At 38.4% G+C, this 12,555-nt stretch overlaps 1 protein-coding gene across 6 annotated transcripts in view; it reads right to left on the reverse strand.

Moving 5' to 3' along the window:
* The window catches only part of CREBRF (CREB3 regulatory factor), a 55,803-nt gene that overhangs the window by 41,545 nt on the left and 1,703 nt on the right, over positions 1–12,555 (reverse strand). The window lies entirely within an intron of this gene.

Here is a 12,555-nt window from a genome sequence, read left to right on the forward strand (position 1 = left end):
TGGGACTGCTTAAACCACTAATCCAAACTTTGAAAGCCAAACCCAAGAGCTGACTGGAGTGCCAGGCAGCCTACACACATCCAAGAGCCCCTAAATTTTGCCTCTTCTGAATCCGAGGGTTTCAGCTGATTCCTGAGAGTCCATAATATTTTTCAAAGGTTGAAAAATATAAACCAATATAAATGAAAATGTCTTATGAAAAAGCAGATACTATATATATGATGGCCCAAATCCCTACACCTCCCCTTTTATATGCCACTGGCTTAGGGCACTGTTCCCATTTAGTTGACTCAAGGGAACTGACTCCTCACAATAGTAAGTAGCACTTTTGAGTCATCCAACATTCAACAGAGTAGATGTTAAAAAAATTTTTGACACACCCATTAGGATGGTTATTATCCAAAAAATGGAAAATAACAAGTCGAGGATATTGAGGAGGATATGGAAAAACTGGAACCCTTGTGCAATGCTGGTAGGAATGCAAAGTGGTGCAGCTGGGAATCTTTAGCAGTTCCACACAAAGTTAAACATGGAATTACCATATGATCCAGCAATTCCACATCTGGATACCCAAAAGAACTGAAAGCAGGGACTCAAACAGATACATACACACCCATATTCACAGCTATGTTTTTCACAACAGTCAAAAGGTGGAAACAACCCTAGTGGCCATCAACAGATGAATGGATAAACAAAATACAGTGATTCATACAATGGAACATTATTCAGCCATAAAAAGGAATGAAATTCTGATCATGGATGAACCTTAAGAACATTACGCTGAGTGAAATAAACCAGACACAAAAGGACAAATATTACATAATCCCACTTATACGAGGTACAAGAAAAGGCAAACTCACAGAACAGAAAGTAGAATAGAGGTTACCAGACGCCGGGAGAGTTACTGTTTAGTGGGCAGAGTTTCTGTCTAGGATGAGGAAAATGTTCTAGAAATAGTTACACAAGATTGTCAATGTACTTAATGCCACTGAACTGTACATTTAAAAATGGTTTAAATGGAAAAATTTGTTTTACAATGAAAAGTATTTTTAAAAATTTTTTGAGGTAAGAAACTCCAACACATTTATACCGTTATATAATTCATATACTATGGTTTATTTTGTTCTTTCCTAATCTTTGCTGGTTCATGCTCATCCCTTCTTTCATGTGTGCAGAGTTCCTGGGTTTTCTCTCTATTGTCTTTAAACTGTACCAGATCCACAGTTCTAAGATGTGGTAACTGTCCTGACCCTCTAACTTAAATAAAAAGTCATTTCCCCTGAGGCTTAATCCCCACATAAAGATGAAAAAAAGGGAAGAGAGGGGAGGGAAGGGAGGAAGGACCACTGACTTGGTAATTTAGGTTTATACATCATGTACATATAGCCCATGAGGTTCCCGTTTGGCAAGAAAGACAGTTTATGAGTTTGCCCAAGCTCCTTTGCAGACCAGGACCCGTCAGCCACATTCCATCCATCCTGCCATACGTCATATGTCCCACTCAACAATTCCTTTCCTTCTGAAAACTGTGCAGCAAAATAGTAAGCAAAATAGTTCTACTGAACAAAATAGTTCTTCAGATGTTTACTGAATCAAGCCACTACCTGTTTCATGGCACAGCAGAAATCAGAGATCCGCAAATTCCCAAACCACTGAGGAAGCATATGCTGCTCACGCAAGGAACACACTGGGTGAATGGTGGAGGCCACATTCTCCCTTAAGTATGTGATATAAAACCTGTGAACACAACTTCAGGTGAATCCCCATTCTCTACCCTTCAACAGCAGTTCTCTGGACTCCAAAATATAGAAGACAAGTAAGTACACTTCAAACTAGATGATTATAGTTTATGTCTGGAATTATTAGCAAAAGACCCCCATTATTTATTTTCCAATCCCTGTGGCTGCTGGTCTTGAAGAAAAGAGGAGGCTAAAGAGAAAGAAGACATATCTTTTCCCTCAGATTGGGTGAGAAAAGATCATTTTCCTAGCCAAGCAGTACTCATCATGACCCTATAAGGAGATACGATCCTTTTACCATACCACTTTGTGGACCTGGGTCAATACAATAGTCCCTTTTTATCCTCACACTGAGAGAGTTTTAAAAATATGGGGGTTGAGTTAGGTTTGCCACATTTAATTAAACAAAATAATTATATTTTACTAAGAATCCTGAGGAGCTAAGAAAAGATACTGAATCTCAAAAATCTCTCTCCTTAGAATGCAGTCTTGGAGGAAGACACAAGACCTCTCAGAATTTTATTCCATTCCTTTCCAAAGATTTCTGCTGAACTTTAATCTTTCACCTACAGAGAAACCAGGGAGGCTTAGTTAAAACCCTTTGGGAACGGGGGCGCCTGGGTGGCTCAGTCAGTTAAGCGGCTGCCTTCGGCTCAGGTTGTGATCCCAGGGTCCTGGGATTGAGTCCCGCATCGGGCTCCCTGCTCAGCGGAGAGCCTGCTTCTCCCTCTCCCTCTGCCTGCCTCTCTGCCTACTTGTATTCTCGATCTGTCAAATAAATAAATAAAATCTTAAAAAAAAACTCTTTGGGAACGAAAAAGAAAGACCATTAAAGTAGGTGTCTGGATCAATGTGAGCTGAACAGGAAGAGCTACTTTTTATTTCTGAAAACTATCAATTACAAGATATTATGGGCTTTCTGCAGCATTGATACACGTCAATTAAGTTGTCCAGAGCACAAGAGCAAGAGCATGGGACAGTTTTAGACAGAACCAAAGAATGTATTTCTAACCCCAGTCACATTTGGTTACCCCTGGCAACAAAATATTCACAGTTTATATTTGTATCACTGTTTATAGACTACAAGCACATTGCTATGCCCTGTCATTTGATAAAACAACTTGATGAAGTAGTTAGGGTACATATTAGCATAACTGTCATCCCTACCATTTTTACATTAATAAAAAAAGTTCGATAAGGGTAAGAGATTTATCTGTGGTCATTCAGTAAATGCCTCTGTGCAAACCTATCATTATAGAGACCATCCCTACTACTTGCAGTGCCTCTTCTCCAGAGGACTCCCAAATCTACATCTTCAGTCTAAACGCATGAATGCATGAGCCTTACCATCTGAGAACCAGGTATTTCCATGTTCACTCACATCCCATGACCTCAGACACAACATGCCACACCTCCCTCTTCAAACATTTCCATTCTGTCAGTAGTACCGTCATTCCCAGACATCCAGGCACACAACACTGATCTCAGTACTGACTCTTTTCTTTCTCCTCCCTGATTCTTTGTTAAATCATGCCAGTTCTCTTTAACAAAGATAACTTACCTTGCACCTAGCACACACGCATCTGTTCGTCTTTGCCCTTCCCACTTTCTCAACCCTTTACTTGGGCCTCATCATTTTATATTTACCATCCCAATAGTTGCCCTACAGATCTTCCTGTCTCCAGCTGCCCCCCCCCCAAGTTCTTATGTTCTATTATATTTTCTCCCTAAACCACCACTTGGTATTAGCACTATGACCATAAGTTTTCAGCAACTCCCAAAGATTTCTTGGATAATGCTCAATATTCAGACACAATGAAACTATCTTTCCAATCTCATCTTCCACTACTGTTCTATAACACTAATATTAGCTTGATCTTACAATTTCACCAAATCCTTGAGGTACTTATAATCACACTTCACTCCACTCAGAATTTCCAACAGTGAGGCTCTGGCCTTTCATGCCTTTGCTCACACTGGTTTTTCTTTTCCTCCTCCCTAATTCCTTGTCTCCACTACCAGACTGTAAAGTCTTTTGGGAACAACCATTATATCTCATCTCTGTTTCGCTACAGTACCAAAAGCAATGCCTTGCCCAGCACAGGCATCCACACAAGAGCTGACTGACAATGAATGGGAAATCCCCTAAGACCACAGGTCCCTCTGGATAAGGAGTCAGAGCTGCAACTTTGTTCATATACAAAGAGGACACTGCGAAGAAGTCAGTCATTTAGAATACCCTTGGATAACAGGTTTGAACAGTGTGGGTCCACTTGTACATGGATTTTTTTCAGTAAGTACAGTAGTAGTACTGTGCATGTATGTTCTCTTCCTTATGATTTTAATATTTTCTCCAGCTTACTTTATTGTAAGAATACAATATATAATATACATAACATACAAAATATGTGTTAATCAACTGTTTATGTTCTCCACAATGCTTCTGGTGAACAGTAGGCTATTAGTAGTTAAGTTTGGGGAGAGTCAAAAGTTATACACAAGTTTCAACTGTATGGGGGGAGAGAGGGTCGGTGCCCCCTAACCCCCCATGTTGTTCAAAGGTCAACTTGTATATGTATCAAGCATCTTTTATGTGCTCTGAAATTATCTAGTAGTTAGCTTGCTAATTTGAGTCTTGAACCACTATAGTAACATATAATAAAAATATTGAAAACTGTACTCCTGAGTTTTCTTTTACACTTCCAGGAAAAGTATTATTTGAATTTCAGTAAATTCTGAAGACCAGAGAGAATTCTTGTCTAGTGAGGAGAGGGCAGAAGAAGGAGTAGGATTAAAATTTATTGAAGCCAACTGAACCCAGGCATTGGACTGATACAGGTTACACTGTTCTCTCCCCACCCCCATTTTAATTAAAACAAAATATTTTATGCAGATTAAACACTAAAATTTAAAGAATCATTTAGTTTCTGTATGTAAAATGTAAAAAGGGAACAGCAGGCTTAAAGGCAGCAGCACAGAAACAGTGGTGCAGGCAAACACATTTGAACCATAATGCAAGATTCCAGGGGAATAGCTGTCCCAAGACACTCTGGATGTAGCCTAACAACTTCAGCACTCCTGTTATCAGAGATGTAGGTTCTTCCTCAAACTTTGTCTCCTCCCTCCTTTCCCAGATTTGACACTCTTCTAAAAGTAGCAAGAATATATACAATTTTGAAATCCTCTTCAAATTCCTTCCTGTTGTGTGAAATGGGCTATACCACTGACACAGGGCTGTAGAACAGCTGGTACAGAGGTTTTGGACATAAGGCTACAAAGAGGTTGTGAATACAGTTTTGCAATCATTTATTTCAACACTGAGAAAGGTTGGCTGCCTCTTTGGCTCTAATACTCCTAAAGGCTTGCTCTGTGAGAAGCAAACTCTAGATTCAAGATAAAAGGTTCTGCTTTATGAGTATTTGGAATTTTATTCCAGATTCTTACCTGCCTTCTTTTATTTGTAAATACAAGAATTCCCCGTTTTACTTTTCAGGGATTTTGTGACTCACAATAATATGTGCCCTGACACAAAACAGATAACTCAATAAATTGTGGCTACTTTTTATCCTAAGATTCCTTTCTTGTTATAAGATGTTCCTGGAGTGTTCAGCTACTGAAAGTATAAACCTGAACTCAACTCAGAATCCTAGATTGTCTAAATTTCACACTTCATTATCACAAAAACCCAACTGCTTGGAACTAGGGTAGATAAGGGATCTGCAGGCAACACAGGTCATTTAACATCCCTGCCCTGGCTTCATGAGGGTCAATGTCAATTATGCTGGTTTAATCAGCAAAAGAATCTTTGGATTCACAAAGTAATTCATAAAGCTTCAAACTAGTCATCTCTGTACACAATAAAGAATTGGCAAGTAGGGGCGCCTGGCTGGTTCAGTCCATGGAGCAGGTGACTCTTGATCTTAGGGTTGTGAGTCCAAGCCCCACACTGGGTGTAGAAATTACTTAAAAATTAAAAAAAAAAAATCTTAAAAAAAAAAAAAAGACTTGGCAAGTAAATTACAAGGGGAAAGGGCTTCTTCAGAGAGATTATTGCTCTAACTGTTCAAACCATTACATAGAGCTCATCTCTTTTTTATAGTTAGTTTCATACTGGCTTCACCAGAGATTCTGGGTAACCCAAGGGAATGGACTTACACAAAATTTATCTTTATATCCATAACATCTTATACAGTTTCTAATAAATACAAATACACAGTTTATACTATACTTGTCTCAACAGGATTCAGAATAAACCAAACAAAGCAGATGGACTACCCCAATATCTGGGAAAACGTAACTATGAATACAATCAGCAGCTATCAGAGGAGAAGTACAAAGAGTAACAAGAACTTGATCCCACCCTCCATCAGACACTCAGAATTCTTCTATCCCTCCTAGCAGAGGAAAGAATAAAATTTGTTTATAGTAATTCATTAGTTTAGTCTTTTAACTTGGGAGGTTGGACAACCAGCAAGTTATTATGCTAAGCTATTAGGTAGCAAAGTCCCAACAAGTTCACTCTACCAGGACTATAAACATTTTAAAAGGAAATACAAAGTTAACTGAAGATTTAAAGTAAAGGCCCCAAACTGGACTGCAGTCACAAATCAATCTACATATGGGTTTTGTTCGGCTCCCTCACTGGTGTTTTTAAAAAATTAAACTTTAAATGCCAGCATTTAAATTGGAAATTTCATGTAAAATTTCTGAGTCCTATTAACAAATGTCACTGTCTTGGGGGAAAAAGAAAATCACTGGGTACATATTCCCAGCAACATCACCTGAATCACTCAACTGAAAGGAATTACCCCTTTAACCTGGCCTATGCTCCCTAGCTTGCTACAATCCACCCCAGTTCCATTTTACAGATGAGGTGCCTAAGCTGACAGATGAGATGCTATTAAAAATCACAGCACTAGCAAAAAGCCTGTTTGAGAATACAGTTAACTTCAGGTCTTTCACTCTTAAGCATTCTGCAACTGGACCTCCATATAAAAGATAGTTAATGATAAGAGAGGTATTTAAAACACCTCTACATGAATGTTTATAGTAGCTTTACTCAAAATGGCCTAAAATCTTGAAGCAAACCCAAAATGGATGGATTGTGGTATATCCATACAATAACAAGTACTCAACTGATACTCGAAATGACATGAAATCTCAAAAGCATTATTAACATTATAAGCGATCAGACTCAAAAGACAACACATTCTATGATTGCATTTAGATGAAATTCCAGTAAAGACAAAACTACAGTGATAGGAAGTAAATCAGTGATTGGGGCCAGGGGTGAAGCAGGGTCATGAAGGAACTTTTTGTGGTGATGGAAATGTTCCGTATCATGACTGTAGAGGTAGTCAGATGACTGCATAGATTTGTCAAAACTAAAAGTTAGGTAAATTTTATTTTACGTAAATTATACCTCAGTAAAGCTGAGGTGTTTAGAAAACACTATAAAACTACAGAGAAGAGAACTACATCTCTACCTGGGTAAGTTTGGGAAAGTTTCAGGAAAAGGTGAGATTTGAATTGAATCTTGTCATAGAACAGTTTTAAGTAGAAAACACAGCATATAAATGGTTATATTCTGCACTGTAGCCTATAAGAAATGGCATCTCTGAATACAAATGAAAATGCTTCTTAAAAGGAAAATTCATGGAGATGGATAATTAGTACTTGGAACGGTATCAAAGCCAAGTTGATCTCACAAGATTTCCCAAAAGGGAATCAACTCAGACATTCGTTGCTGTTCAAATGCAAAGAAGCAGATCGTGTGAAAGAATGTTTTTGTTTTATTTTTAAATAAAGCAAAAATGAAGAGGAAAAGTAGAGTCAAGGGACGCCTGGGTGGCTCAGTCGGTTAGGCATCTGCCTTCAGCTCAGGTCATGATCCCGGGGTCCTGGGAGTGAGTCCCACATGGGGCTCCCTGCTCAGCAGGAAGCCTGCTTCTCCCTCTGCCTCTGCCTGCTGCTCGCCCTGCTTGTGCACGTGCTCTCTCTGACAAATAAATAAATAAAATCTTAAAAAAAAATTAAAAAAGAGTCAAAAAAAGGGGGGAAAGAAACCCAAAGGGAATAAAGAAAGGGATGGAAGCAAGGAGGTGAGATATGAGATAAAGGCAAGGGACGCATTAGGTCAGAATAAAAGGTTATGTTGGTACTGACGGATTACAAGAGAGAAGAGAGGTGTGTCAGACCTCGATGAAAGACTGAAAGAAAAACCAAAAACTATGGGAAAAGAGATCATCTAATCAAAGTCAAAGCCACAAAGTGAAGGGACCAGAGACCTGACAGCATAGAGCAGGCCCAAGAGAAGGAGGGGACAAGAGGAAAACAAAAAAGCCCTTTCCTCCTAAATCTCACCCCAAGTAGTCTCTTCCTCCTCCTCCATCTATGCCCTCTTGGTGGCCCTGTCTTAGGTGAAGCCTTCTCATATCCAAGCCCACCCCACACATCACATACATCTTTTATTTTCTTTTTTAAGTAGGCTCCATGCCCAATGTGGGGCTCAAACTCATGACCCTGAGATCAAGAGTCACGTGCTCCACCGACTGAGCCAGCCAGGTGCCCCGCATATACCTTTTATACCTCCTTGACTGGACACAGAATGCTTCCTTCACTGGTCTTCAAAACCCAGTTCAAATGGACCTCTTCTGTGAAGCTTCTCCAACTTTCCTCCAACTTTCTCAGGCAGAGCTAGTAGTCCCTCTTCCGTATTTTCAGAACATGTTGTTCTAAAAATTATCCTACTGTTAAACTGCAAGGTCTTGTTTCCTCTATTAGTCTATGGGCAACTCTAGTAGAGAATTCAATAGTAAGGATGAAAACCCTTACTAACAAGCACTTCACAAAACTGTAAAGTCCTTTACAAGTAAGAAATTTTATACACCTTATAAAACACAAGTAGAAAGCTAGAAGCCTTGCTGTTTAAAGGATTTCTAGAGTGAATCTTTTGAACAAGAGTACAGGCACCCTACCCCTAGTTTCTCCCCATACCATCAAGGACCTTTCCTTAAAGTTTTTTTTTTTTTTTTGTAATGCTTTAAATTTCTGTTGAATGGCAAAAATATAAAAGAGAAGGCAAACTGCATCAGGAATAGTGTGTAGCAGTCAAAGATGGAAATTCCTCTCTAAAATAAAAATAAAAGCACCTTAAACTCTCAAAGGCAGAACACTATAAACTAAAGAAAATATGTGTACAAGAAGAATCTGAAGAAAACTGGAGGACAAAAAATTAGCAAGCTCATAACGCTTTCATGGGAAACTGTCAATGTCAACAACACCCAAAGATAAATAAGTAAAACATGACTTTGTAACAAAAGATGTAGAAGTAGGTTTGGTGTTAAAAGGACAGAATAGCAAGATGAACAGAGTTGCCGGGAATTAGTGGGAAGATGAGTGATTTAAGAAGTTGTTTGGGGAGGAGAGTTCCAATACAGATTTTGTTAGAAAGGTCATGAACTGGTAAAAAAGCATACAAGGCTTGGCTAGCAATACAGTGGGATGGTAGTGCAGTCACCAAGTCCCACTGCAGCTCCCTGCAACAAACTCTCTCCATGTCTAGCCCTCACCCCTGGGGTGAACCAGACTTGATTAACAAGAATGACTTTACAGTACTTCCCCAAGATGAGAAACACTGCTATACAGATGAATAATTGTCCCAAACCTCTAAGAAATGAGGCTCCACTCACATTTGCCAAACACCCAGAGATCCAAGTGTGCTAAGTGCTAATGACAAATCCAAAGGAAAAAGCACAGGTTGTGTGTGTGTGTCTGTCTGTCTGTCTGGGCATGCTTAGAAGGAATATTCAACAAGTCTAACTAATGGAATGTATCTGAAAAAAATTGACGAAAGAATTAAAGGGATTTTTAGACATCATCAAAATAGCTTTTCCATAAACTTTCTCAAACGGGTCAATTTTTAAATGAAGGCTTTTTGTTTCAGCAGATGGTGATTAATTCCTCCCTTCCAACTAAGCCCAACATCTCTACTAATAGTAGACTGACTTATTACCTTCCAGATAAGCAGTTTTTAGCAATGCACTCATTTATTTAGGAAGTTCAGAAGCACTAAAAGGTGACAGGCACAGAGTGAGGCACTGGGGATATAAAAATAGGCAGACTCTGACCTCAAGTTGCTCACCAGGTAGATGACATAAATGGGTAAATACTGTACTGTGGTACAAGTGCGAATAAGGATAAACTGAGAGGTCATTAACCTATGAAAAAGAAAACTGAATAGAGATTTGAGAGGTGGTTCTAAGCAGCTGGAAGTATTAGCATATTCAAAGTACAAGAGCTTGAGAATACAGTAACTGACAACTTCCCAATATCTCACTATGAGATAGAAAACATCATTAATCTCTCCCATTACAAATTAATAAACTTAATTACCCACAGTCACCCAGCCAAATAGTAGGCTAACTAGAACTAGAAACAAGATTACAGGCCACTTGATGCTTTTCCGTTCTAAGAGGTCAATATATTCTCCTTTCTCAACTGTCATTCTTGCACTTAAAACCCAGTTCAAGTCAACCAAACTGGAGAAATAACTGCATAGAAACAAAGCAAAAAGCTACCCATGAAAAAATTAACTATTTGCCTATGTAGGGTTTTAGCATCTCCACTTCAGTGGGCACTTAGCACCACTTCACATTTTCCAAGGAAGGGGAGGGGTAGCAACCTGTATCTTTTGGGATCTTGTTTGAAAAAGTATCCCACCCTATTTAGGTCATTCTACAAACATCTCAGGCAATGGCACCATCAGTATGGCTTCCAAATTAACTGCATGATATATGTAAGAACTCAGAGGGTTAAGTATTTACTCATTTGACTAACATCTCTTCAAACGGCTGTAAACAGTTTTGTTAGGAATGATACACTAGATGCACTTTCAGACCTCAACAGGACCATACCCTTGACTATATTAAGGTTCTTAGGTATAATATCTTAAAAAGCCAAAACTTTTCAATCAGAATGCATCTCTAAAATAAATAGGACTTAATATTCCAACATTTGCTTTAAAACATCTTTTCAGGGGCGCCTGGGTGGCTCAGTGGGTTAAGCATCTGACTCTTGATCTCCGCTCAGGTCCTGATGTCAGGGTCATGTGTTCTAGCCCCATGTTGGGCTCCACACTGGATGTGGAGCCTACTTTAAAAAAGTAAAAAAATAAAGTTTTTTTTTCCAGGAAAACATCTATTAGCAAATGAAATAAAAATATAGAATACAATGCTGCCCTATGCTCTTATTCTAAAAATTCTTCAGGGCAAGAGATAATGTACATTCTGCAAGTGCTCAAATTACTACCTGAAGTGCATGTTTACATATTCTGCAATATCTTTACATCTAAGTAATTAAAACCCAGTGACTGATGTCTTAGGACAGGGGTTGATAAACTACAACCTTCAACCACAGCCAGTTCTTGTAAATAAATTTTATTAGAATACAGCCCCAAATATGTTATCTATGGTTGTTTTCATGCTGCAATTTGCAGAGCTGAGACAGAGACTACAATGGCCCACAAAGCTAAATATTTACTATTTGACCGTGAATTGAAAAAGTCCTGTCAACCTCTATCTTAAAATCATCAGACTAATGACCTGACAAATTATGTCTAGCCTAAGAGTTTATCTACCCTGGAAGATGAACTACTGAATACAATGAAAGAGAATTTTTCTCCCAAACATCCAAGACAAAACCCATAGGGAAACAAACCTCTGCTGATTAATTCCAAGTCATATAATTGTCAATCCTGACTACAAACTATACTTTAAAAGCAACTGGTGGATGTAGTTTAACTCTTTTTAAAAACTATGCTACATTAATAAACATACAAACTCACTGTACTTTCACGGTCACTTGTATTGTTAACCACCACCATGGAACTATACAAGTTATTCTTCCAGTCCTTACACTGGCATCCAAGAATCCACACAGAGTGAACTAGTAAACCAAATAGGATATAGTCTAAGAGTCTGTTTTCAATTGTCATGACAGAATGGGATGGTAAGTGGAACATCCAAAATCTCTCCTTCTGGATGTATTTAGCCTCTTCTATGCTTACTAGTCTAAAAATTCCAAAGCCAGTATATAAGTCATATAAAAGAATTACACCCAAGTAAGTCTTGGATCTATTTTCCATTCTTATTTTATTTTTTAAAGTAAGCCCTAGGTCCAGTGAGGTGCTAGAACTCAGGACCAGAGATCAAGAGTTGTATACTCTACCAACTGAGCTAGCCAGGTGCCTCTCTGCCATTCTTAAGAAAATTCAATAAACAATAAACTAATACTTTTATTTGCTGTAAAAGTTATATTTAAGAACTGAAGTCTATAAAAAATGAGGGATTATATTTTTACATATCATTCTTAACAGAACTGAGTCAAGCATGTCAAAACAATACAGAAACCGACAAATCATTTATTTACCGATTATTATTTTTCTCCGGTTAACAAAACAGGAGATAATGCAAATTCCTAAATAAATACAGTCAACTCCTGAATGGCCTCTGCATGATACCCTAAATGCTTAACCAAAGTGCATCAACAAACAGCCTGGTACCCTGACAATACCAGTGCAGTCACAGGTTGTAAGGTGATGTTAACACAAAGCTAAATCAAGCATTTAATAAGGCTGACAGGATGCCAAAATAATCAGAAAACAAAGTAAAATAACTGATTTTCTAATTACTCATACCATTTCCCCCTTCATCTCTGGTGCTTTCCCAGCTATTTTGGATGAAAAGAAAATGGGAAAAAAATATTTAAAAGTACAATCAGTGACAACCAGTTTACCACAGATTACCAAATTTACATA

Source organism: Zalophus californianus, chromosome 5 (genome assembly GCF_009762305.2).
Source record: "Zalophus californianus isolate mZalCal1 chromosome 5, mZalCal1.pri.v2, whole genome shotgun sequence".
Classification (NCBI taxonomy): domain Eukaryota; kingdom Metazoa; phylum Chordata; class Mammalia; order Carnivora; family Otariidae; genus Zalophus; species Zalophus californianus.